The 26,659-nt window shown below is 47.5% G+C and overlaps 1 protein-coding gene across 1 annotated transcript in view; it reads right to left on the reverse strand.

Moving 5' to 3' along the window:
- The window catches only part of DNAH1 (dynein axonemal heavy chain 1), a 141,875-nt gene extending 130,974 nt beyond the window's left edge, over positions 1–10,901 (reverse strand). Inside the window, exon 1 of the mRNA XM_084633893.1 lies at positions 10,872–10,901. The gene's annotated coding sequence lies outside the window, so the exon portion shown is untranslated. The remainder of the gene's footprint in view (positions 1–10,871) is intronic.
- Between the last annotated feature and the right edge of the window lie 15,758 nt (positions 10,902–26,659).

A 26,659-nucleotide genomic window follows, 5' to 3' on the forward strand; every position in this document is an offset into this window, starting at 1 on the left:
GGGTTGGAAGAGACCTCAGGAGGTCATCTAGTCCAGTGCTACTCAAAGTGGTGGTCCACAGATCGGTGCCGGTCCGCGAGCCAACAGCTGCCGGTCTGTGCGCACATTGGAAAAAAAAATTGCCAGTCCCCTACATCAGATAGCTTGAGAAGCACTGATCTACTCCAATCCCCTGCTAAAAGCAAGACCAACACCAACTAAATCATCCCATCCAGGGCTTTCTCAAGCCGGGCCTTAAATCCCTTTAAGGATGGAGATTCCACCACCTCCCCAGGTAACCCATTCCAGTGCTCCACCACCCTCCCAGTGAAATAGTGTTTCCTAATATCCAACCTAGACCTCCCCCACTGCAACTTGAGAGCATTGCTCCTTGTTCTGTCATCTGCCACCACTGAGAACAGCTGAGTTTCATCCTCTTTGGAACCCCCCTTAAGGTAGTTGAAGGCTGCTATCAAATCCCCCCTCACTCTTCTCTTCTGCAGACTAAACAAATCCAGTTCCCTCAGCCTCTCCCCTAAGTCCCATGTCCCAGCCCCTGATCATTCTCGTTTCCCTCCGCTGGACTCTCTCAATTTGTCCACATCCCATCTGTACTGGGGGTCCCCAAACTGGATGCAATACTCCAGATGTGGCCTCACCAGTGCCGAATAGAGGGGAATAATCACTTTCCTCGATCTGCTGGCAATGCTCCTACTAATGTAGCCCAATATGCCATTAGCCTTCTTAGCAACAAGGGCACACTGCTGACTCATATCCAGCTTCTCGTCCACTGTAATCCCCAGTCCTTTTCTGCAGAACAGCTGCTTAGCAGGTCTCTGCACATGTCCTTGTTGAACCTTATCAGATTTCTTTTGGCCCAATCCTCCAATTTGTCTAGGTCACTCTGGACACTATGCCTACCCTCCAGCGTATCTACCTCTCCCCACAACATAGTGCCATCCGTGAACTTGCTGAGGGTGCAATCTATCCCATCGTCCAGATCATTAATAAAGATGTTGAATAAAACCAGCCCCAGGACCAACCTCTGAGGCGCTCCACTTGATACCGACTGCCAACTAGACATTGAGCCATTGAAAGCTACCCGTTAAGCCTGATAATTTAGCCAGCTTTCTATCCACCTTATACTACATTCATCCAATCCATACTTTTTTAACTTGCTGGCAAAAATACTGTGGGAGACCATAGAATCATCATAGAATCATAGAATATCAGGGTTGGAAGGGACCCCAGAAGGTCATCTAGTCCAACCCCCTGCTCGAAGCAGGACCAATTCCCAGTTAAATCATCCCAGCCAGGGCTTTGTCAAGCCTGACCTTAAAAACCTCTAAGGAAGGAGATTCTACCACCTCCCTAGGTAACGCATTCCAGTGTTTCACCCCCCTCTTAGTGAAATAGTGTTTCCTAATATCCAATCTAAACCTCCCCCACTGCAACTTGAGACCATTACTCCTCGTTCTGTCATCTGCTACCATTGAGAACAGTCTAGAGCCATCCTCTTTGGAACCCCCTTTCAGGTAGTTGAAAGCAGCTATCAAATCCCCCCTCATTCTTCTCTTCTGCAGGCTAAACAATCCCAGCTCCCTCAGCCTCTCCTCATAACTCATGTGTTCCAGACCCCTAATCATTTTTGTTGCCCTTCGCTGGACTCTCTCCAATTTATCCACATCCTTCTTGAAGTGTGGGGCCCAAAACTGGACACAGTACTCCAGATGAGGCCTCACCAATGTCGAATAGAGGAGAACAATCACGTCCCTCGATCTGCTCGCTATGCCCCTACTTATACATCCCAAAATGCCATTGGCCTTCTTGGCAACAAGGGCACACTGCTGACTCATATCCAGCTTCTTGTCCACTATCATCCCGAAGTCCTTTTCCGCAGAACTGCTGCCTAGCCATTCGGTCCCTAGTCTGTAGCTGTGCATTGGGTTCTTCCGTCCTAAGTGCAGGACCCTGCACTTATCCTTATTGAACCTCATCAGATTTCTTTTGGCCCAATCCTCCAATTTGTCTAGGTCCTTCTGTATCCTATCCCTCCCCTCCAGCGTATCTACCACTCCTCCCAGTTTAGTATCATCTGCAAATTTGCTGAGAGTGCAATCCACACCATCCTCCAGATCATTTATGAAGATATTGAACAAAACCGGCCCCAGGACCGACCCTTGGGGCACTCCACTTGATACCGGCTGCCAACTAGACATGGAGCCATTGATCACTACCCATTGAGCCCGACAATCTAGCCAGCTTTCTACCCACCTTATAGTGCATTCATCCAGCCCATACTTCCTTAACTTGCTGACAAGAATACTGTGGGAGACCGTGTCAAAAGCTTTGCTAAAGTCAAGAAACAATACAGCCACTGCTTTCCCTTCATCCACAGAACCAGTAATCTCATCATAAAAGGCGATCAGATTAGTCAGGCATGACCTTCCCTTGGTGAATCCATGCTGGCTGTTCCTGATCACTTTCCTCTCATGCAAGTGCTTCAGGATTGATTCTTTGAGGACCTGCTCCATGATTTTTCCAGGGACTGAGGTGAGGCTGACTGGCCTGTAGTTCCCAGGATCCTCCTTCTTCCCTTTTTTAAAGATTGGCACTACATTAGCCTTTTTCCAGTCATCCGGGACTTCCCCCGTTCGCCACGAGTTTTCAAAGATAATGGCCAATGGCTCTGCAATCACAGCCGCCAATTCCTTCAGCACTCTCGGATGCAACTCGTCCGGCCCCATGGACTTGTGCACGTCCAGCTTTTCTAAATAGTCCCTAACCACCTCTATCTCCACAGAGGGCTGGCCATCTCTTCCCCATTTTGTGATGCCCAGCGCAGCAGTCTGGGAGCTGACCTTGTTAGTGAAAACAGAGGCAAAAAAAGCATTGAGTACATTAGCTTTTTCCACATCCTCTGTCACTAGGTTGCCTCCCTCATTCAGTAAGGGGCCCACACTTTCCTTGGCTTTCTTCTTGTTGCCAACATACCTGAAGAAACCCTTCTTGTTACTCTTGACATCTCTGGCTAGCTGCAGCTCCAGGTGCGATTTGGCCCTCCTGATATCATTCCTACATGCCCGAGCAATATTTTTATACTCTTCCCTGGTCATTTGTCCAACCTTCCACTTCTTGTAAGCTTCTTTTTTATGTTTAAGATCCGCTAGGATTTCACCATTAAGCCAAGCTGGTCGCCTGCCATATTTACTATTCTTTCGACTCATCGGGATGGTTTGTCCCTGTAACCTCAACAGGGATTCCTTGAAATACAGCCAGCTCTCCTGGACTCCTTTCCCCTTCAAGTTAGTCCCCCAGGGGATCCTGGCCATCCGTTCCCTGAGGGAGTCGAAGTCTGCTTTCCTGAAGTCCAGGGTCCGTATCCTGCTGCTTACCATTCTTCCCTGCGTCAGGATCCTGAACTCAACCAACTCATGGTCACTGCCTCCCAGATTCCCATCCACTTTTGCTTCCCCCACTAATTCTACCCGGTTTGTGAGCAGCAGGTCAAGAAAAGCGCCCCCCCTAGTTGGCTCCTCTAGCACTTGCGCCAGGAAATTGTACCCTACGCTTTCCAAAAACTTCCTGGATTGTCTATGCACCGCTGTATTGCTCTCCCAGCAGATATCAGGAAAATTAAAGTCACCCATGAGAATCAGGGCATGCGATCTAGTAGCTTCCGTGAGCTGCCGGAAGAAAGCCTCATCCACCTCATCCCCCTGGTCCGGTGGTCTATAGCAGACTCCCACCACTACATCACTCTTGTTGCACACACTTCTAAACTTAATCCAGAGACACTCAGGTTTTTCTGCAGTTTCGTACCGGAGCTCTGAGCAGTCATACTGCTCCCTTACATACAGTGCTACTCCCCCACCTTTTCTGCCCTGCCTGTCCTTCCTGAACAGTTTATAACCATCCATGACAGTACTCCAGTCATGTGAGTTATCCCACCAAGTCTCTGTTATTCCGATCACGTCATAGTTCCTTGACATCACCAGGACCTCCAGTTCTCCCAGCTTGTTTCCAAGGCTTTGTGCATTTGTATATAAGCACTTGAGATAACCTGTTGATCGCCCCTCATTCCCAGTATGAGGCAGGAGCCCTCCCCTCACAGACATTCCTGCCTGTGCTTCCTCCCGGTATCCCGCTTTCCCACTTACCTCAGGGCTTTGGTCTCCTTCCCCCGGTGAACCTAGTTTAAAGCCCTCCTCACTAGGTTAGCCAGCCTGCTGGCAAAGATGCTCTTCCCTCTCTTCGTAAGATGGAGCCCGTCTCTGCCCAGCACTCCTCCTTCATGGAACACCATCCCATGGTCAAAGAATCCAAAGCCTTCTCTCCGACACCACCTGCATAGCCATTCGTTGACTTCCACGATTCGACGGTCCCTACCTAGGCCTTTTCCTTCCACGGGGAGGATGGACGAGAACACCACTTGCGCCTCCAACTCCTTTATCCTTCTTCCTAGAGCCACATAGTCCGCAGTGATCCGCTCAAGGTCATTCTTGGCAGTATCATTGGTGCCCACGTGGAGAAGCAGGAAGGGGTAGCGATCCGAGGGCTTGATGAGTCTCGGCAGTCTCTCCGTCAGATCGCGAATCTTAGCCCCTGGCAAGCAGCAGACTTCTCGGTTTTCCCGGTCAGGGCGGCAGATAGATGACTCAGTCCCCCGGAGGAGAGAGTCCCCGACCACCACCACCCGCCTTCTCCTCTTGGGAGTGGTGGTCATGGAACTCCCAACCTCAGGACATAGCATCTCATGCCTTCCAACCAGCGGAGTCTCCTTCTGCTTTCTCGCCCCAGACATATCATCTGGTCCACTCTCCGCAACGATACCTGTGGAGAGAACATGAAAGTGGTTAGTTACCTGTGTCTGTGTTAGTGGAACCCGGACATTCTGCTTACCTCTTCTGGAGGTCACATGTTGCCAAGCTTCTTCACTGGCCTCTTGGCTCCTCTGTGCAACCTGCTCTATATCTGTAGAGCTTTGTGCCCCTAGAAGCCTATCCTGAAATATCAAAAGCTTTGCTAAAGTCAAGATATATCACGTCCACCGCCTTCCCCATATCCACAGAGCCAGTTATCTCCTCATAGAATGCAATCAGGTTGGTCAGGCATGACTTGTCCTTGGTGAATCCATGTTGACTATTCCTGACGACCTTCCTCTCCTTGAAGTGCTTCAATATGGTTTCCTTGAGGACCTGCTCCATGATTTTTCCAGGGACTGAGATGAGACTGACCGGTCTGTAGTTCCCCGGGTTCTCCTTCTTCCCTTTTTTAAAGATGGGCACTATATTTGTCTTTTTGCAATCATCCAGGACTTCCCCCGATCGCCACAAGTTTTCAAAGATAATGGTCAATGGCTCTGCAATCACATCAGCCAATTCCCTCTGCACCCTTGGATGCATTAGATCTGGACCCATGGACTTGCGCATGTCCAGCTTTTCTAAATAGTTGTTAACCTGTTCTTTCACCACTGATGGCTGCTCACCTCCTCCCCATAGTGTGTTGCCCACGACAGCAGTGTGGGAGCTGACCTTGTCTGTGAAGACTGAGGCAAAAAAAAGCATGGAGTTCTTCAGCTTTTTCCACATCATCTGTCACTAGGTTGCCTCTCCCATTCATTAAGGGTCCCACACTTTCCCTGATCTTTTTCTTGTTGCTAACGTACCCGTAGAAACCCTTCTTGTTACCCTTCACATCCCTTGCTAGCTGCAACTCCAGTTGTATTTTACTCCTCCCTAGTCATCTGACCAAGTTTCCACTCCTTGTAAGCTTCCTTTTTATGTTTAAACTCACTAAAGACTTCACTGTTAAGCCATGCTGGTCGCCTGCCATATATGCTATTCTCTCTGCACATCAGGATGGTTTGTTCCTGCACTCTCAATAAGGCTTCTTTAAAATACACCCAGCTTTCCTGGACTCCTTTTCCCCACATATTAGCCTCCCAGGGGAACCTGCCCATAAGTTCCCTAAGGGAGTCAAAGTCTGCTTTACTGAAATTCAGGGTCTGTATTTTGCTACTCTTCTTTCTTCCTTTTGTGGGGATCCTGAACTCAATCATCTCATGGTCACTGCTACGCAGGTGGCCCCCCAGTTCTACTTCCCCTATCAATTCTTCCCTGTTTGTAAGCAGCAGGTCAAGAGGAGAACAGCCCCAGGTTGGTTCCTCCAGTAGTTGGACCAGGAAGTTGTCCCCAACACTCTCAAAAACCTATCTATCTATATCTGTGTCTGTGTGTGTATCTATTGTGACAGACCCAGACCAGTGGGATACAGGAGTCTGGTCCTATTGGGATCCAGGATGTGGGCGGGCAGAGCTCGTCCACTACAAAAGGATTCCCCCCCCAGCCTAAGGGGGAGATCCACAGGGCCTGGAGAGCCAACTAATTACAGGGGACAACTAATGAAAAACAGGGATGGGAGTGCGGTCAAAGGGTCAAACGAAGGGAACCGGACGGGGACACCGAGCAGAGAACCCTGGACAGCGCCCACCGCTCCTCAAAGGCGGCAAGGGAGTCGGTGGACGCCGCCCAGAGGAACTCCGCTCGGAGGCGTGAACGGACAGAGGATCGGAAATAGGCCCCGCAGTCGCAGGAGACTCCATCGGCCAACCTCCTCACCCTGGTTTTATAGATGGCCGCTTTAGCCTACAGGAGTCTGGTCCTATTGGGATCCAGGACGTGGGCGGGCAGAGCTCGTCCACTACAAAAGGATCCCCCCCCAGCCTAAGGGGGAGATCCACAGGGCCTGGAGAGCCAACTAATTACGGGGGACAACTAATGAAAAACAGGGATGGGAGTGCGGTCAAAGGGTCAAACGAAGGGAACCGGACGGGGACACCGAGCAGAGAACCCCGGACAGCGCCCACCGCTCCTCGAAGGCGTCAAGGGAGTCGGTGGACGCCGCCCAGAGGAACTCCACTCGGAGGCGTGAACGGACAGAGGATCGGAAATAGGCCCCGCAGTCGCAGGAGACTCCATCGGCCAACCTCCTCACCCTGGTTTTATAGATGGCCGCTTTAGCCTACAGGAGTCTGGTCGAAGGCAAATATATTGGCCACCGGATGAACTGTTTTCTGTTCCCTGAGTGACCAGAGCAGGGGCTGCCCTCCAGCAATAAGGAACCTGCCAGAACCAATTAAGACAGGCAAGCTAATCAAGACAACTGGAGTCAATTAAGAACTTTCTAGATTCAATTATGGCAGGCAGGCTAATCAGGACACCTGGTTTAAAAAGGCATCAGTTAGTAGGGGGGTGTGTCAGGAGCAGGGAGTGAGAAGGCGTGAAGAGTTCAAGCGTGATCAGGCTTCGGGAGGAAGATCCTGCAGTGAGGATAAAGAAGGTGCTGGGGGGAAGGCAATGGGGAAGTAGCCCAGGGAGTTGTAGTTGTCACACAGCTGATACAGGAAACATTGTGGACAGCTGCTATCCACAGGGCCCTGGGCTGGAACCCGGTGTAGAGGGTGGGCTTGGGTTCCCCTCCATCCCCCCAACTCTTGATTGGACACAGGAGGAGTTGACCTGGTCTGTGAGAAACACCAGAAGGGAAGGCCTAAATTGGAAAGGGATCTGCCCTGTCCCTGACCCACTAGGTGGGACACAGAGTCTGCGGGGATTGTTCTCCTTTTCTCCCATGCTGGCCAGTGATGAGGCTAACTGAGTGAACGGCAGATCTGAGCCACGAAAGTGGACAAACGGAGGGCTGCTGTGAACCTCTTAGGTGAGAAAATCTGCCAATATGCACAGGACCCTCTGTGTAATCTCTCTCCCTCTTGCTCTCTGTATATATGTGCGTGCGTGTATCTCTCTGTGTGTCTACATAAGATGGAGAATATCTTATTGCCCTTATATAAATCCATGGTACACCCACATCTTGAATACTGTGTACAGATGTGGTCTCCTCATATCAAAAGAGATATACTAGCATTAGAAAAGGTTCAGAAAAGGGCAACTAAAATGATTAGGGGTTTGGAACGGGTCCCATGTGAGGGGAGATTAAAGAGGCTAGGACTTTTCAGCTTGGAAAAGAGGAGATTAAGCGGGGATATGATAGAGGTATATAAAATCATGAGTGGTGTGAAGAAGTAAAAGTTATTTACTTGTTCCCATAATATAAGAACTAGAGGCCACCAAATGAAATTAATGGGCAGCAGGTTTAAAACAAATAAAAGGAAGTTCTTCCTCACACAGTCAACCTGTGGAACTCCTTGCCTGAGGAGGTTGTGAAGGCTAGGACTATAACAGGGTTTAAAAGAGAACTGGATAAATTCATGGAGGTTAAGTCCATTAATGGCTATTAGCCAGGATGGGTAAGGAATGGTGTCCCTAGCCTCTGTTTTTTTGTCAGAAGGTAGAGATGGACGACAGGAGAGAGATCACTTGATCATTACCTGTTAGGTTCACTCCCTCTGGGGCACCTGGCATTGGCCACTGTCGGTAGACAGGATACTGGACTGGATGGACCATTCTTATGTTCTATCATATATATATATATATATATATATATATATATATGTGTGTGTGTGTGTATAAATTTTTATTAGGGCTGTCAAGTGATTAAAAAATTAATCATGCTATTAAACAATAGAATACAATATAAACATATTGCTATATCTGTATATCTATCTCTATATATACAGATATCTATATCTAACCGTATTAAGCAGAAGTGGTTAAATGGGACTATGCAAAATGAGATCACATTATAATGGAACTGCTGACACAACATTAGCTACAGTGTGTATGGCAGGATAGCAAAACTATAATTACAGTTTCTCAGTAAATCCAGTTTTTACATATCCAAGAAGTCACACTCCCACACACTTTTCTCAGAGTGGTATGAGCTTTTGATCTCTTTCCTCTTCTTTGATTCTTTGATCCATGGTTTCAGTCAAACCAACTAAGAAAACCATCATTTTATTAAAAAAATGAGGTTCAAAAATGCTTCAGTGGTTGTAACAGACAAAAGTACTTTTAAAAAAAAATCCCAACAACAAAAAGTTAAAAGGGCAAAATCAGAATGAAAGATAGGTAGAAAACTAACACGGTATTCATCTTTCTCAAAACAATCTATGTATGCATTCCTAATGCCCCAGTCACCACAGTTTCTAGACAATAAATACATGGGACTTGTTTCTTGCCTTAATATAAGCTATAAAACAGGAGTTCAATATAGTGATAAGCAACCTACATATGCCTTTATACTTAAATCTACTTGAATCTTGTCCCTTCCAAAAACAGAGTTAAAAATAGTTTCAAGTACTACACCATCCTCTGTCCCCCTGACAATGGTGGTGGTTTTACAATCGCATTTTCCTGATTTGTTTTTGTTTTAAATGTATTTTCCCTCTGGGTTGTTAAAGGAAAGACCCACACAAACAACAAAGGACATTGACTACCCAGGGGAAACAGTGAAACTGACTATAAACAGTGTTGCCAAAATTCACAAAGAAATCAAACAAAGAATAGAGAAAATAGTTGGTTAATTTGCTTTAGTTATATCAGCCTTGGGTGTTCCTTGTAACAAAAGTGCAATCCCTTCACTCCATCGCCTAGTTGTTTACAAATACTGCAAAACCAATTAAAATATAATACTAAGGATTAAGGACCTGATACAGTGCCTTTAACTTCAACAAACATTCGATTGGGCCCTAACACATCATAACACATACGACATCAAGAATACCAAAAAAAAAAAAAAAGGGTCAAATGGCCATCATTACCGAAAGGGGTTTCATGACTGGGCAGAGACTGGGAAAAACACCCTTCTCTGGAAACTGAATGTTTCTAGTGGCTGTTTGAATGTGGAGAGGGATGGACAGCTGGGGGGGTGGGCAGATAGGAGTCCTCTAGAAGTATCCAGAAATGATAGGGTGGGGGATTCGACTCCCATATCTAGTGGCAGCCGGGGTGATGTGGCTCTGATTCCTACAGCTAGCAGCATCTGGAGGTGGGCTGCCTCTGAGTCCCACGCTTGGCCAAAAGGCAACAAGAAGAAGTTGTGAACGAATTTTAACCCTTTTCAGGAATGACAAATAATTCATCGACCTTTTCAAACTCTGACCCACTTCCTCCAACACTAGGGCCACCTTAGCAACACCTAGGTCCACGGCGTGGGCATGCAACCCCTATTGTGGGATGCCCCAACTCCTCTTGGGGGCCACGGTTTGCCAGGAGGCCATGGGCAGCAAAACAGGGCAGACCATGGCTCCTGCCACCTGTACAGCAGAGCATGGCCCCGAACAAACAGTGACCTGCCTAATCTACCTGGGCCAAGACGGTGCTGTGGGTAGGGTTGCCAACCCTCCAGGACTGTCCTGGAGTTTCCAGGAATTAAAAGATTGTCATGTGATGAACCCTCCGGGAATATGGCCAATCAAAGTTGGCACCCCTAACTGTGGGGCGCGCAAGCCAGCCTGCCCCTTTTGAGGGGCATGAGCAGCGCCCATAGCAATTCTCAGGAAGGGTCTTGTGCCCAGGGCTGGTGCAACCACTAGGTGAACTAGGCAGGGGGGCTGTGCACCCTCCAGGGGAGTTCAGGGGACGGGGAGGGGGGAACCTGGTCTGGGGAGCAGCCCCTGGGCGCAGCTGGCCCTGGGGTCTAAAAAGGCTCGTTGGGATTTGCCCCTCAATGAACCAATGTGCGGGGGGAGGGGCGGGCGCAAGGTGGAAGTTTCACCTCGGGCGCAAAATAGCCTGGCACTGGCCCTGCTTGTGCCTAGGCCTGGGGTGCCCCTTGGGGTGCCCCTTATGGGGGGCAGGAACATTGCATGCTGGGACCTCTGCCAGGCCGTGTTAAGGCGGTGCCCCCACCCCCGGGCCGAACCATGGGCTGTCCTCCGGGCCTCCCCACCCCCCGACCCTTAGGCCAGCCAGGGGTCAGAGAGTACGCACCAGCCTGCCCAGCTTCCCCCTCCCGTGCTGTGGAATGGCCTCGTCGTCAAGCATCAGACGCCTGAGCCTGTTGCTAGGGGACAAAACCATTCCAGCAGGGAGGGGGGTTCAACCCCTCCGCCTGTGAAATATTAACAGCCCTAAATTCAGTGGTTCGTTCCTACAAGGGCTACTTCTGCCCCCACAGCTCAGACGTCCCCGAGTCTGTATGGCGTTTGAATGTGCATTGCGCCCTCCCCGCCTGTAGTGAATTTGGTTGCGTCCAAGCAGAGCCCTGAAGGGGAGGAGAAGAGTGGAAGACGAAGAGAGTGGAACGTAGCTACAGGCTAGAACGTCCCATGCCAACCCGGAAGTTGGCCTCTCTTGCCGCTAGGGAGGCTACTCGGTGGTCAGGGCAGCAGCCTACTGGTCCGTGAGGCAGGGAAGGGTACTTAGTGCACCCAGCAGCTGTAGTGTCTAGGGGTTGGGTTAGGAGATTCTCACAGCTTTCATAGTGTCCCCTCGAGGCTACCTGTGGGCCATCTCCTTGGGGCTGGTACGAACTGGCACTCTGGAGGTCTGGGTTCCAGTCCTTGTGCTGGTGCAAGGTGACTCTGGGAATGGGGTTAATGCATACCCCACTGTCTGGTTTCTTTGTATAGACTGTAAGCTAGGTGGGGCAGGGGCTGTCTCTCAGTAGCAGTTTGGGCACTGCCTAGCACAATGGGGGCTTGCTCATACAGGAGCCTCTAGGAACTACTGGTTTCAGAGTAGCAGCCATGTTAGTCTGTATTCACAAAAAGAAAAGGAGGACTTGTGGCACCTTAGAGACTAACAAATTTATTTGAGCATAAGCTTTCGTAGCTGTAGCTCACGAAAGTTTATGCTCAAATAAATTTGTTAGTCTCTAAGGTGCCACAAGTCCTCCTTTTCTTTCTAGGAACTACTGTAACACAAGTAATGAAGAAAAGCTGTTATTGATTCAGGTCACGTTGTTGCCCATCCAGCCAGCTATTTTGAGGGTGGGGGAGAATCTAAGCTAGGTGGCAGAGCAGGGAGGGGAAGAAATCTTTAAATAAGCAAACACTAGATGCCTTTCCGAAAGCTACGCTCTTGCTCAGCCACAAGTTATGGGTTTGATGCAGGAATTGCTGGGTGAAATTTTCTAACCTGTGTTACGAGTGCACTAGATAATCATAAAGGCTTCTTCTAGGCTTAAAAATCTAGGAAGGAAGAAACACCGTGGAGGCAGGTTGATTTTTTTTTTTTTAAGTGGGGCTGCTTGAACTTGATCAGGGGATTGGAAATTTAGCATATAACTAAACACTGAAATGGAGTCATGGGCAAAGAGCAGTTGAAGCAGCAAAAGTGTGTGATTAATTTATCTCTGGGTTGTGCCCTTTATTGCCTAGAATCCATCTCCTCCAATTTATATTACTTCTGTAATAGGTTCACCTCTGCAATACAATTGTGTAGGCTTTAAACAGGTATAAGTTTTATAACTGTAATGCATGGAACATGCCAGCCATTATGATTTATGCTATAATAGTGTTGAAAGGCTCCAAGGAGGATCAGAGCCCCAGTGTGCTAGGAGCTGTACCCACTCATAGAAAGATATGGCCACTTCCCCAAAGAACTTGCACTCTAAAAAGGGCAGAAAGTGATATAACACGTAAACAAGTTGTTAGGATGAAAATTGTTACCTCTTTTGTTCATTCCATGGATTTTGGGGATGGGGAATATGGGGGAGGACAGAAGGGAAATGGGGTAAAAAAATGGGAGAGGAGAGAAGGGAAGGGAATGATGGAAGAGTAGACAGGAACATGCAGAAAGAAAGATATGAGGTTGGATCAAAGTCCATCATGTAGAGGAGATGATGTGTAGATGGCTGGAGGCAGAAGATCTGAACGTTGCTCCTGGTGCTAGAGCCTTTCACTATGCTGTAGTAGAAATGCTTTCACCCCCACCCACCCCTATTAGTTTTGGCCATGAGGGCAGTTGATGCTGATGGCATGTGCAACTTGCTACCATGCAATTCAGCTACTTAGAGACTTGTACCTGGAATTTAAGTGACAGGTGCCATAATATACAGCTGCAGCAATGGCTAGGAGTGCTATATGCAGACTGTCTGCACTAGTGTGGACACAAATTCTGGTGGAAACATCTAATCTTGCAACGGTTCAGACGTTTTTGGCTCCTGGGGATGGGCTTATATTAGAGCACTGGGGCAGAGAATCTGGCCTCACGGGGGCAGCAGAGCTCACACAATGAACACAGAATTCCATAGCTGTCACAAGCATTAAGACAGTGCCGGTGGAGCCAGGCTCTCTACAAAGCCAGCAGATACTGGGCGGTTAAGTCAGCAAAGGAAGCGTTGGTGCATTCCAAAAATTTGCAAGCAAGAAAACTTCATGGTTAGGCAGAGACAAGGTGGGGGAAGGTAATATCTTTTACTGGACCAACCTTTGTCCTTTTTGAGCTACACAAGAGTTCTAACAGAAGCTGGTCCAATAAAAGATATTATCTTCCCCACCTTATCTCTGGAATATCCTGGGGGGCCAACGTTGCTACAACTGCACTACAAACGGGGTTGGGCTGAGTGAAATGGGAGCTGCGGAGGGTGGTCCCAGAGGCAAGAGGCATAGCAGCCTTTCCTGCACACAGGCTCCCTTCCAGCAACACACACCTCTCACTCAGCAGCTTGACAATCAACTCCCCAGAAGCAGAAGGGTCACAGAAGCTGATGCACCCAGAGCTCAGCTGCTCCATACCCCAGCCAAAGCAGCAGCTATTTAGGAAAGTCCCAGCTGTGTGTGCCCGATGGTTACCCCAGGCCTTGTGCCTTATTAAAAAGGGGGCACAGTGTCTAGTGTTGATTGTATTTGGTATCATTATATATCCCTTCTATATTGCCCAGTAGTTGGAGCTCAGATCTTACTGAAAGGTGGAGAGGCTGGGGAGGTAAACCCTGGTTGAGCATTCCCAGTGGAGAGCCCAGGTGATCTAGCTTTGGCCCAGTCTCCTCAGCAAAAGGAGAAAATGAATGCACAGCAGGTTGGCACTGTCCCTGTGGTTCAGCTCATCTCCCTTTACCATGCATTTCAAAGGTTGATACAAAATGCTTCAGTGAGTCAGAAGATGAAAGCCCAGCTGGTTAAACTTTTAGGCTTTCAGGAAGCTATCGAGCCATAACAGAGACCAGATGGGTGCGGGACACACCATGCTCAAAGTCTGTGTGTATTGACTGCTCCTATTCCTCGCTCTCCTTTGAAAGAGGCAAAGCCTGATGCCTCAAGGGAAGATACACCCCCGGTACGATTGCTTGCCATAGTCTTTAGCAGCTGTCCAGTTTCCCTAGGATGCTGTTTTGGTGCAGGATGGCTGAACCAGAGGAAGGTTAGATCTAGATGGGTGCATAAGAGTCACACAAAGCTTGGGTGGTTGGCAGCAGACACAGTAGCCATCACAGTAGCTAGTCTATTGATGTGTCTATGCACTATCGTTCTCACATCATCCCACCGTGGCTGGAATCTCTGATGCAAGCATGAAACAGGTTTCAGAGTAGCAGCCGTGTTATTCTGTATCCGCAAAAAGAAAAGGAGTACTAACAAACTTATTTGAGCATAAGCTTTTGGGAGCTACAGCTCACTTCATCAGATGCATACAGTGGAAAATACAGTGGGGAGATTTTATATACACAGAGAACATGAAACAATGGGTGTCACCATACATGCTGTAACGAGAGTGATCAGGTAAGGTGAGCTATTACCAGTAGGGAAGGGGAGGGGGAGAAACTTTTGTAGTGATAATCAAGGTGGGCCATTTCCAGCAGTTGACAAGAACGTGTGAGGAACGGTGCGGGGGGGGGGGGGAACAAACATGGGGAAATAGTTTTACTTTGTGTAATGACATCCACTCCCAGTCTTGATTCAAGCCTAATGTAATGGTGTCCACTTTGCAAATTAATTCCAGTTCAGTAGTCTCTCGTTGGAGTCTGTTTCTGAAGTTTTTGTTGTTGAAGAATTGCAACTTTTAGGTCTGTAGTCGAGTGACCAGAGAGACTGAAGTGTTCTCCGACTGGTTTTTGAATGTTATAATTCCTGACATCTGATTTGTGTCCATTTATTCTTTTACATAGAGACTGTCCAATTTGGCCAATGTACATGGCAGAGGGGCATTGCTGGCACATGATGGCATACATCACACTGGTAGATATGCAGGTGAACAAGCCTCTGATAGTGTGGCTGATGTGATTAGGCCCTTTGATGGTGTCCCCTGAATAGATGGGAGCAATGCCAGTGCACTTAGTGCAAATACAGTCTTGACTCCATCCTAATACAGCCCATGCAGAGGAAGCAGGGAAGCAATCTGTGCCAGTGAAAGGACTGGAGCAGATTATCACCTGCTCCGGGGGGGGGGGGGGGGGGAAGAACAGGAAGACCACAACTCGGTCACAACTACACACTGTCCCTGACTCAGGCTGATTGCACAGCTAGAGCCCTGTGAGTGACCTCATTGGCTCCAATGAGATGATTTTCAGGCTAAGGGTGCAAGCACAAGATAGGGTATCAGAATCCAGCCCCACAGCCTGTAACACAGCTAAGATTCCTGCATTAGCCTGGAACCTTGAAGTCCTGTTTGAGAACCATCAAGCCAGTTTTAATAGGATGTCAGCATTTGAACCCAAGTCTTGGAGGAGAAATGCACAAAACAAGTATATAAATCTCAACCATGAGTGGATACTGTACAAATCACTGCTCACCTCCAGCATATAAAGGTCTTGATTCTCATCCATTATGTGTAAAATCTAGGGGCCCCAATTCCCCACTGACTTCTATTCTCTGGCAGAAGCGCATCAGGCCCTTATGTGCCACTCACAGTAGAAGGACACTGAAATAATGGATATATCTGAAAGCCATCAACACCCAAAGTGATTCCTGAAACTGCCAGAGAATTTTAACAATGCCCTTCCTAGAAATGTAAAATAAAGTTACAATATAAAAACGTCCAATTCCCATGAACTTTAAAGATGAGGTGGGATATAAAGAGCTGGATTTTCTGCTGCTTTGTGTCATCCTAGGGAAAGTGGGCATAGAACACTCTGCTACAGTAGTATTTTTACACACACATACCCAACATTCCTTCTGCAGATGGTGAAAACAACTACATGAGGTAGGTGCAAAGCCACTGGAGAATCAGGCCTAGATTGCCATCTCTAGATACCTAGATGTGTTCCCACACACAAGCCATAGCATTAATCTAGAGTAAACACCACTTGTTCATCTAAAACCCTAACAATACACCATATCTTAAATCATGTCTGAAAATACAATATCACCAGGAAGAGTCATCTAGAAACGGTGAGTCAAGACTGTCAATTTTGACTTTGTATGAGTCTCTCTCACACACACACACACACACACACACACTCTCTCTCTCCCCTCCCCCCCCCAATGAGGACCCCTTTAGGTACTTGTTTGAATTTGTGAAGGAACTACTAGTCCAGATTCCCTTTTATGTTCCAGTTGCTTTCAACTGCTCTGAGGAGACAAAGCAGCCATAAACCAGCCAGTTAAAATGAGTTGATGGGTATTTTGTTTTGCTGAAGCGGTATCGAGCAGCCAGAATGCAGTGGTGAGCCTACCCGTTTTGTTTTGTTCCTTGTAAAATAAAATAAGGAAAAACAAATCCTCCTCTTTAACTACATGCTGAAACTGCAATCATAATGAAATTGTAAAGATGGGCTTGTTAACTAAACAGAGCAGAGACTTTACCCCAATCTCTACCACAATGCCACAGACAGTGAACAGGACAGGTTGTCACACCTAGATCAGTTCTTTCGGATAACAGACCATACAAACTAGATGAGTCAGGTTTTCAGACCTCCCCAAGGTGGCTGCAGCTGGGAACAGATATCTGCTGATGTCCACATTGCAAACCAAATTGAGAAGGGTTAGAGGCAAGGAGAAATTCAGTGGTAATTGGGCTCCTAGCTCCCTCGAAAGTCCCAGCGTAAAAGGCAAATGGACAGATTTTTATGCAGCCCCAAATGATCCACTGAGAAGTCACTGCACCTAAAAAAAGAAAGGGGAATTAGAATTTGAGAGTCCCATAGAAACTGTCCTTCAGACAGTTCTCCACCTTCTTGAAACTATTTGTGCTTCTAGTCACCAGTGATCATTAAACAAAAGGCCAACTGCAATACCCTTACTCATTGTCATGGAGTCACCGGGCAATGCTCTGGAACTACTCCATACGAAGCCAGCCAGGACTCTGGGGGGACCCTCCTCTCTGTGAGCAGACTGTCTCCAGCGCAAGAAGCTTCCCTAGCTTCCACCTTCCTGGGTCTGACCTCAGAGCATTCAGCATCTGCTTCCACGCCATGTGCTTCCCCCCACGAGTCTGCCCCGGCGGGGCTCCTGGGGAAGCCAGACGGCCCTGCACCCCAATTTTGCAGTCAGACGTGACTCTCAGCTAGCCAGTAAAACAGAAGGTTTATTAGACAACAGGAACACGGTCTAAAACAGAGCTTTTAGGTACAGGAAACAGGACCCCTCAGTCAGGTCCATCTTGAGGGGAAGGGAGGCCAGAGCCCCATCTGGGCCTCCCTCCATTTCCCCAGCCAGCTCCAAACTGAAACTCTTCCGCCCCTCCTCTGGCCTTTGTCTCTTTCCTGGGCCAGGAAGCCACCTGATCTCTTTGTTCTCCAACACCTTCAGTTGGCACCTTTGTAGTGGAGGGGCCCAGGCCATCAGTTGCCAGGAGACAGGGTGTCGGCCATTCTCTGTGCAATCACCACCACACTGGCCCTCTAGGGCTCTGCAACAATCACACACCCTTATCCCACACCTAGATACTTAAGAAATGCCTAGGGGAAACTGAGGTGCACACACACAGTATTCAGAGAAAACATTAAGAACATTCCCGCTTTGTCACACTCACAGCAAGTAGTGCTCACCATCTGTGGCATTATTCATGAGGTTAGGTACAATTCATTGTAGATCAGAGTCACACAATCTGGCTTACAGTGGAATCAAATGTTCCCAGTCTCTGCTGGAAAGGATATGGCCAACAAGGCTGCATTTTTCTGGTACTGCCCACAATTCCAAAAAGATCCATGCTTATTCCCACGTCAGCCTCCAGAATACGACACACAAGAAGATACAAGTAGAAGATTTTTATCTTCTAGGAAATGCCATCCATGCCCTTTAAAATACCAAATGACATCTTAACGGTAGCTGCTAGGGAAATGTATTGCCTTATTGGGACTCAAGCAGTCCTATAATTCAAATGTGGCTACCTAAATGCAAGGGACCAGATCCTCCCTTGGTTTAAGTCAGCACATTTTCTTTGAGTTGGGTGGAACTACACCCATCTACATCAGCTGAAGATCTGGCCCAAGATACAGAACAGACCAGCATTCAAATCAGACACACCCAAGACCAGTTCAGAGCGGAGCCTTAACAGAGCTACTATTCTCCGCTACCGAGACACAGCTTTGGCCTTGAACTGCAGAAACATCCCAACATTCCAGAGGAATATGACACAGCCGTGCCAATATCTGAATTGTTGACTCATGTAGCATGATGCCACTCTAGGTTCTATATATAGATTGGACCCTGTCACCCCAAGTGTGTCTTCCTGCTACTTGTTCATCACTTGATTTATTGCACCAACTACCAGCTTGGCTTTCTATTATAAGCCATGCTGGATCGTCAATATTCCTATTTTCCCCATCATTTATCTGCATATTTGGAATTCCTTCCTGCTTACTCAGTAGTGAATCTGGTGAGCTTCCCTTTGAAACACTCACATAAATGATAGGAGAATAGTCGAGGGAAGCATGCAATAAATGGAATTTTGTACAACATTCTGTTGGCTGTTGTACAAACGAGGCTTATTGTAACAGTGTTTACAATATGGAATTGAAAGGAATAAACATGAATTTGGAGCAGGGACTGTCAGGTGTGTGTGTGTGTGCGCATGTGCATCCACAGCACCTGACAGTGCAGCCTCTGGGTGCAACCATATTAGAAAAAAACAAACTAATCCTTTTTGTCCCTCCTTCCCCATCATACAGCTGCATGCAGCAGCTGTCATTGGTTCACAAGAACGTGGGGAATGCCTGTCAATGGCCATCCTTTGTGGAGCCCCGGAGAGAATACATCAGGGAAATAGATGCAGGGTTCAGTGGACACCAGACTTTGGTTGCTGTTGTGTTAAAGTTGTAACAAGTTTATGTAATGCACACCCATTCTGCGTAGTGCTCTGTCCCCCTCTAATGGTGGCTGCAACACAGAATTATGGACTCAACTCAGGCCATAGAGATTCATTCTTTAAGATGCAGAAGTCACGGGTTCGCTCCCCACTGGCTGTGACCATCACTGAAGTGCAGCATTACATGTAGCAACCCATATGGGGATTTGAAGCTGCGGGATTTTGGAAGCTCAAGATGAGCTTTCCTAGCCGGGGGGAGGGGGGGGGGAGCGTGTAATACACACCCAGTGGATGCAAGCTTGTTTGTTTCAAAGTGAGGGATAGCACAGGACCCAAGATTTGAAGTAAACCCTAGCCATGGGCTTGCAGGAAGTGCACCTTATAGGAAAGGAATGGGAAGTCAAGTCAGATAATTACAAATTCCTACCATATATCATCATCATGCTGATTTCTGGCTCACCCCTTCCCCCTCCATGTGTTGATGTCCCCACTTCAGCAGCTGCCAGGTCCTCTTAGAGAGCTGACATTTCCATTCCTGACATTTTCCGCAGTTCCATCTCGGAATTAATGGCCGGATATTAACAGCAATGGGGCTGTTTATCATAATTAGTCTCATGAAGCTACTAAGCATTCAGCTATTTTTCATCAGCGCCGAGGAAATAAACGGCAGAATCCCAGGGATGAGACGGACAATTTATTTACTGATTGATTGATTTTTGGTCTGTCACATTTTGTCTTTAAAGTTTGCCAAGCCAAGCAGTGCTCCTTGGAGAGGACAACAAGGCAATCTGAACTGAGGCAAACATGCTGCCACCAAGAAGCCCTGGTGCCAGCTGATATATTGAGGAGACATTTGTTATGCTGACATCTTCTGCAACACATATCCCCCCACCTCACTCAAGCTAAAGTAAGTGACAAGTCACAATTAGCTGTCGGAGCATTTCAGGCCAGCCTCAGCAGCCACCAGACGGTGCAAGGAAAGGAAACGCAATCCCGTTTCCCAACTCTGCTGAGATTAGGCACCATTTCCCACAAAGGGAGCGTCATAAATATAAAGGGAAGAGTAACCACCTTTCTGTATACAGTGCTATAAAATCCTTCCTGGCCAGAGGCAAAACCCTTTCACCTGTAAAGAGTTAAGAAGCGAAGGTAACCTCGCTGGCACCTGACCCAAAATGACCAATGAGGGGACAAGATACTTTCAAATCTGGAGTGTGTGTGTGTGTGTGGGGGGGGGGAACAAAGGGTTTGTCTGTCTGTGTGATGCTTTTACTGGGAACAGATCAGGAATGCAGACTTACAACTCCTGTTAAGTTAGTAAGTAGTCTAGCTAGAGATGCGTTAGATTTCCTTTTGTTTAATGGCTGGTAAAATAAGCTGTGCTGGATGGAATGTATAATCCTGTTTGTGTCTTTTTGTAATTTAAGGTTTTACCTAGAGGGATTCTCTATGTTTTGAATCTGATTACCCTGTAAGGTATTTACCATCCTGATTTTACAGAGGTGATTCTTTTACCTTTTATTTAATTAAAATTCTTCTTTTAAGAACCTGATTGATTTTGCATTGTTCTTAATATCCAGCAGGTTGGATCTGTGTTCACCTGTACAAATTGGTGAGGATTCTTATCAAGCCTTCCCCAGGAAAGGGGGTGTACGGCTTGGGGGACGATGTCTCCAAGTGGGCTCTTTCCCTGTTCTTTGTTTAAAACACTTGGTGGTGGCAGCATACTGTTCAAGGACAAGGCAAAGTTTGCACCTTGGGGAAGTTTTTAACCTAAACTGGTAAGAATAAGCTTAGGGGGTCTTTCATGCAGGTCCCCACTTCTGTACCCAAGAGTTCAGACTGGGGAAGGAACCTTGAAAGGGAGATAGCCCAGGAGCTGTACTTTCCACAGTTTGTCATTTGGCCATTTGTTCTGGTGATGTTCAATAGCTTGTGCAATGCTAAAGAGTGATGCCACAGCTAACTTGGGATATATGCTTAGGAGCAAGTAGAAGTCCTGTGAAGTATCATGCCACTGTCTGCTTCTCTCTCACCCAAAGTTTCAGAGTCCCATATTATCCACAGGTGGTGGCAGGGGTAAATGGCTATGTCTGCTAAATTAGCAAGACCAGACTCTTGCCCCTCAGGGGTAGTAAGCTCTCCCCACTGGCTTTTGGGTCCATTATCAGCACTTTGCCTCACAAGAGCAAGATGACTGTCATTCTAAAGAAGCAGTGGTTAGACCCTTCATGTCTAATGAAGTCAGAGACTTTCATTGGAGTCAGTGGGAATGGAATTGGAGCATCCTTGAGAAAACATCCTTTAACACCCTCCATTTCCTGTTCCGTTTCCTTTCTGGGGAGAACGTTACCAAGACCATGCTGGCAAGTTAGGTCCAAGGACAACCCGATTCCTCTAGCTTCCTGGGTGTGCATTAATGGCTTTAGACTTGGGGCATGACGACTGCACTTTATTCTATGGAGATGATCAAGCCAAGCTATGGACAGAGGTCAGGTCTCCATGCTATTTTAGTAGCTCTTTTATCAGCCTCTGGCATGAACAACCATGTAGCCTGTGGGATCAGACAGGCTTGCTTTGAATGGAGCCCTCTTCTTTATTCCTTTCTCCTTATCTCATCCCCGCCTGTCCTCACATCTCCCAGCTTGCAGCTTTCCAATAATGGCACGTGTAGAGTTACACATTCAGACAGTCCATATGTTTTGTTCCAAGTGAGCCACCCAGACCATGCCCCAGTAGAATGGCTCATTCATTATAAGAAGTTAAGCGTCCCTTCTGTCCGCCCAGAGTGCATTTCAGAACTCCAGTACTTACTGCACCATGCAACTTTCCTCCACCCAGCATCTGAGTCCAGACCTGCATCATCCCCTTCTATTTCTGACCTGTTCTCCCCTGCCACAGGCAATACGTCTCCTAATGTCCCTTAATTCCTCACATGTACACCCTTTGGTACTCCAGGCCTGAGTTTCCACCCAGCTCCACAAATGCACCTCAGTCCTGATGTTCGGCATCACTTACAGTTCCAGTCCCGGGCTCCCCTTCAGAAAGGATGGTGTAGTGGCTAGGGGACTAGCCAGGGATTCCCTGCTCTGCCACAGACTTGCTGTGTGACCGTGGGCAAGTCACAGTCCATGCCTCATTTTCCCTCAGCTGTACAATGGAGCTAATAGCACTGCCCTAGCCCACAGGAGTGCTGTGAGGATAAATACATTAAGGACCAAGGCACTCAGACCCTATGTTGAGGAGGGCCATATAAGTAGATACAGCTCTGACAGTGCACCTCAGTCCTACCCTGCAACCTAGTCAAGGAGATCATCAAGAGCTTTCCATCCCAACGTTTGCCAAACGTTTGTTTGAATAGCATGTTCTTCTGCCAATGTGACACTAGTAATTAAAGCCAGATGGGGACTTGCCTACAGTCTGACACTGGACCCACATGCTGCTGGGTGACATTTTTTAAACAAGCGGCCAACCACCAGCAGGAAGACCAGAAAAGCCAAATTCAATTAAAAAACAAAAGCAAACTTAATTTCCAGATACACCGCCCAGCATATCCCAGGTGAAAACCAATTGCTTCCAACTGCAGTGTTTGGCAGAATGAGCACAGTGCATAGTTTGTGCTCCAAGCCAGTGTGGCCGAACCCCAGATTTCCCTTAATACAGCATCACAACGCACAAGGATTTGGTGTCATCACCAGCAAGGATCATAAGGAAAACCACAGAACGCAATCCTCACTCACCTGAGAAAACCCATTGACACAGATGGAGTATTGGCATAAGCAAGGAGTACTTCTGAGAGTATGTTTCACTTCATTGTGTACAAAGATACAATGACCTAATGCTCGTCGAAAGAGTTAAGGATGGAATACAGGATAATATACAAATGGCTGAAATATTCTTTTTTAAAGCAAAAATATTGAGAAGACATTTCTATAAGACCTATTGATAACAGCAGTTAAGGGAACACATGAAAATTAGAAAACATGTTACTCAGTCTAATTCTGGATGATGCTATTTAGAAGAGCTGGACATGCACAAGTCCATGGGTCTAGATCTAATACATCCAAGGGTGCTGAGGGAGTTGGCTGATGTGATTGCAGAGCCATTGGCCATTATCTTTGAAAACTCATGGCGACTGTGGGAGGTCCCGGACGATTGGAAAAAGGCAAATATAGTGCCCATATTTAAAAAAGGGAAGAAAGAGAACCTGGGAAAGTACAGACTGGTCAGCCTAACTTCAGTCCCCGGCAAAATCATGGAGCAGCTCCTCAAGGAATCCATTTTGAAGCACTTGAAGGAGCGGAAGGTGATCAGGAACAGTCAACATGGATTCACCAAGGGCAAGTCATGCCTTACCGACCTGATTGCCTTCTAGGAGGACATAACTGGCTCTGTGGATATGGGGAAAGCAGTGGATGTGATATATCTTGCTTTAGCAAAGCTTTTGATACGGTGTCCCACAGTATTCTTGTCAGGAAGTTAAAGTATGGATTAGATGAATAGACTATAAGGTGGATAGAAAGCTGGCTAGATTGTCACGTTCAATGGGTAGTGATCAATAGCTCGACATCTAGTTGGCAGCTGGTATCAAGCAGAGCGCCCCAGGGGTTGGTCCTGGGGTCGGTTTTGTTCGGCATCTTTATTAATGATATGGATGATGGAACGAATTGCACCCTCAGCAAGTTCACAGATGACACTAAGCTGTGGGGAGAGGTAGATATGCTGGAGGGTAGGGATAAGGTCCAGAGTGACCTAGATAAATTGGAGGATCGGGCCAAAAGGAATCTGAAGAGGTTCAACAAGGACAAGTGCAGAGTCTTGTACTTAGGAAAGAAGAATCCCATGCACTGCTACAGGCTGGGGACTGACTGGCTAAGCAGCAATTCTGCAGAAAAGGACCTGGGGATTACAGTGGACAAGAAGCTGGACATGAGTCAGCAGTGTGCCCTTGTTGCCAAGAAGGCCAATGGCAATTTGGGCTGTATTAGTAGGAGCATTGCCAGCAAACAGAGGGAAGTGATTATTCCCCTCTATTCGGCACTGGTGAGGCCACACCTGTAGTATTGCGTCCAGTTTTGGTCCCCCCCCCACAGAAGGGATATGGACAAATTGGAAAGAGTCCAGCGGAGGGCAACAAAAATTATTAGGGGGCTGGGGCACATGACTTATGAGAAGAGGCTGAGGGAACTGGGATTGTTTAGTCTGCAGAAGAGAAGAATGAGGGGGGATTTGATAGCTGCTTTCAACTACCTGAAAGGGGATTCCAAAGAGGATGGATCTAGACTGTTCTCAGTGGTAACAGCTGACAGAACAAGGATCAATGGTCTCAAGTTGCAGTGGGGGAGGTTTAGGTTGGATATTAGGAAAAACTTTTTCACTAGGAGGGTGGTGAAGCACTGGAATGCATTACCTAGGGAGGTGATAATCTCCATCCTTAGAGCTTTTTAAGGCCTGGCTTGACAAAGCCCTGGCTGGGATGATTTAGTTGGTGTTGGTCCTGGTTTTGAGCAGGGGATTGGCTAGATGACTTCCTGAGGTCTCTTCCAACCCTAATATTCTATGACGTAGTATGTTAGGAATTAGATACATATAGGGCCAGATTCTGATTTCCTTATTCACATTGGGTAGTACTTTACCCTACCAGCAGACATCCACTGCAAAAGGACTAACATGTGACATAAGATGTTGTTTACAAGGAACATTATTGTGTGGCAGGCTAGCGCCCTGTAGATTCAGACCCTAGCTTGCTGCGCATCCTGTCCTGAGTAGATAAATCCTAGAAGGCCACTTTGCATGGAGAAGCAGATCAGTATTTGGCCCTCAGTGTACCACTGGCAATGGTATTTGAAGAGTTATAGAGCCTGGGAAGGCCCAAGAAGGTTAGAGAAGTATGACTGCAGTATCCATAAACAGACTAGGCAAAAAGGGGCTCCATCCTGGCAGTGACTGTTTGGCAAATCTGACTCCTGCCCCTAGCATTTGGTCTGGTTTCTTCCTAAGAGGGAAATCTATAACCTTCCAGAAGGTAACACAGAACCATATGTAATAAGCAAGAGTTTATAAAGCATGAGTCTTGCAAGACATGCGATTGCCTTTTATTGGCTAGAATGACAAAAGGAAGCAGTGAAGTGAAAACAGAAGTCACCATATACTTGGATTAGCATAACACATGCTAATGTCTCACCAAGTCTTACTCACAGGACTGGTCCTACATGGCATGGAGCAACCTGAGCTCCTGCTGAAGGCTGCAGCAGCCAAGGGTGCTCAGCACCTCACAGGAGCAGGCCCAGAGGGAATGCAAGTCAACATGGATGCAAACATTGGCACTTTAATTGGAAAGCGGCTGAAGGAACAGAAATAATTGGCAATGCCAGTCCAACTGGGGAGGGGCAGTAGAGGTGCATAGCTTAGTACCACTGGGTTTGGGGCTCAGTCCCATTTTATTTAGCATCTTCACTATAGGTCTGGAAGAAAAACTGCAAGTTAATGAAATTCACTCAGCTTGAGACGTGGTGTAATGGGGGGAAAGCAGAGTCTCCCTGTGGGCCTTCTCCGAAGCCCATCAAACTGGGTGCTACTTATTACACTAAACAAGATCATCTCGCTGTCACCTTGTGCTCTCCTGTCACAGGTTCACTCACCACTGCAGCGCCTCCTGCTGGCCATCACGGGAATTAGCTCTGTTAGACAGTGTGCCCTCTTCCTGCTTCGCCCATCATTGTCACTGTCTGCAGACCTGCCTCAGTGCAAATACTGCAGTGTCCTCTGCCTGACTCGACTCTCTGGTCATGTCACTGTCTGTGTTTTCCCCCTTGTGGAGGGCTCTCAGTTCTAGAATCTAGCCATTTCCCCAGCCCAGGGACCCTGTAGCTAGCAGCCTCCCACTCCCTCTCCTTAACTACTCCACCAGTGCTGCTTCAAATTCCCTGTGCCACTTCCCCATGGCCTCAGCACCTTCTTCACCCTCTTCCCAGGGCCTCAAGCCTGGAAGTCCCAGCAGCCAGTCAGGAGCTCTCTAGCTCCCCTAGTCCCTGCAAGCAGCTCCCTGTCTGAGGCACTACCCTCCTGCAGCCCTCTAGGAACCCAGTCCTCTCCCTTGAGCTCCCTGCAGCAACTGACCTAGTCTGCCCTGCAGCTTCCATTTATATGGACCTGCTGAATCCTGATGGGCTGTTCCTTACAGCCCCTCTCCTATTGGCTGCTTCCCACGCAGCCGCCTCAGGGATCTATTAACACCTTCTCTGCCAGTGTGGGGTGGATGCCCCATCACATCTCCCCCATCTCTTTGGTGGATCTACTTGTTCTCTTTCATCTTAGACTGAGATTGTGGACTCTTTGGGGCAGGGACTGTCTTCTCAGGGGTTGTATTTTATATTTTAGAGATGACCAGAGGACTACAATTCAATTTCGCAGCAACTTTCTACATGGGAAGAAAACCATTGCAACATTTTCACAAAGTGGAATTGTGCTGAAATGTCCAGTTATAGGACTGAAAATCTGACCGTTCTGATTTGGGTCTCTCTCCTCTGGAAATCCCCTCCCATTGATACATTTTGTGGAGTCATATTGTTTTCAACAAAATGAGCCATTTT

This window comes from Lepidochelys olivacea, assembly GCF_965140295.1.
Source record: "Lepidochelys olivacea isolate rLepOli2 genome assembly, chromosome: 7".
In the NCBI taxonomy this organism is placed as follows: Eukaryota; Metazoa; Chordata; order Testudines; family Cheloniidae; genus Lepidochelys; species Lepidochelys olivacea.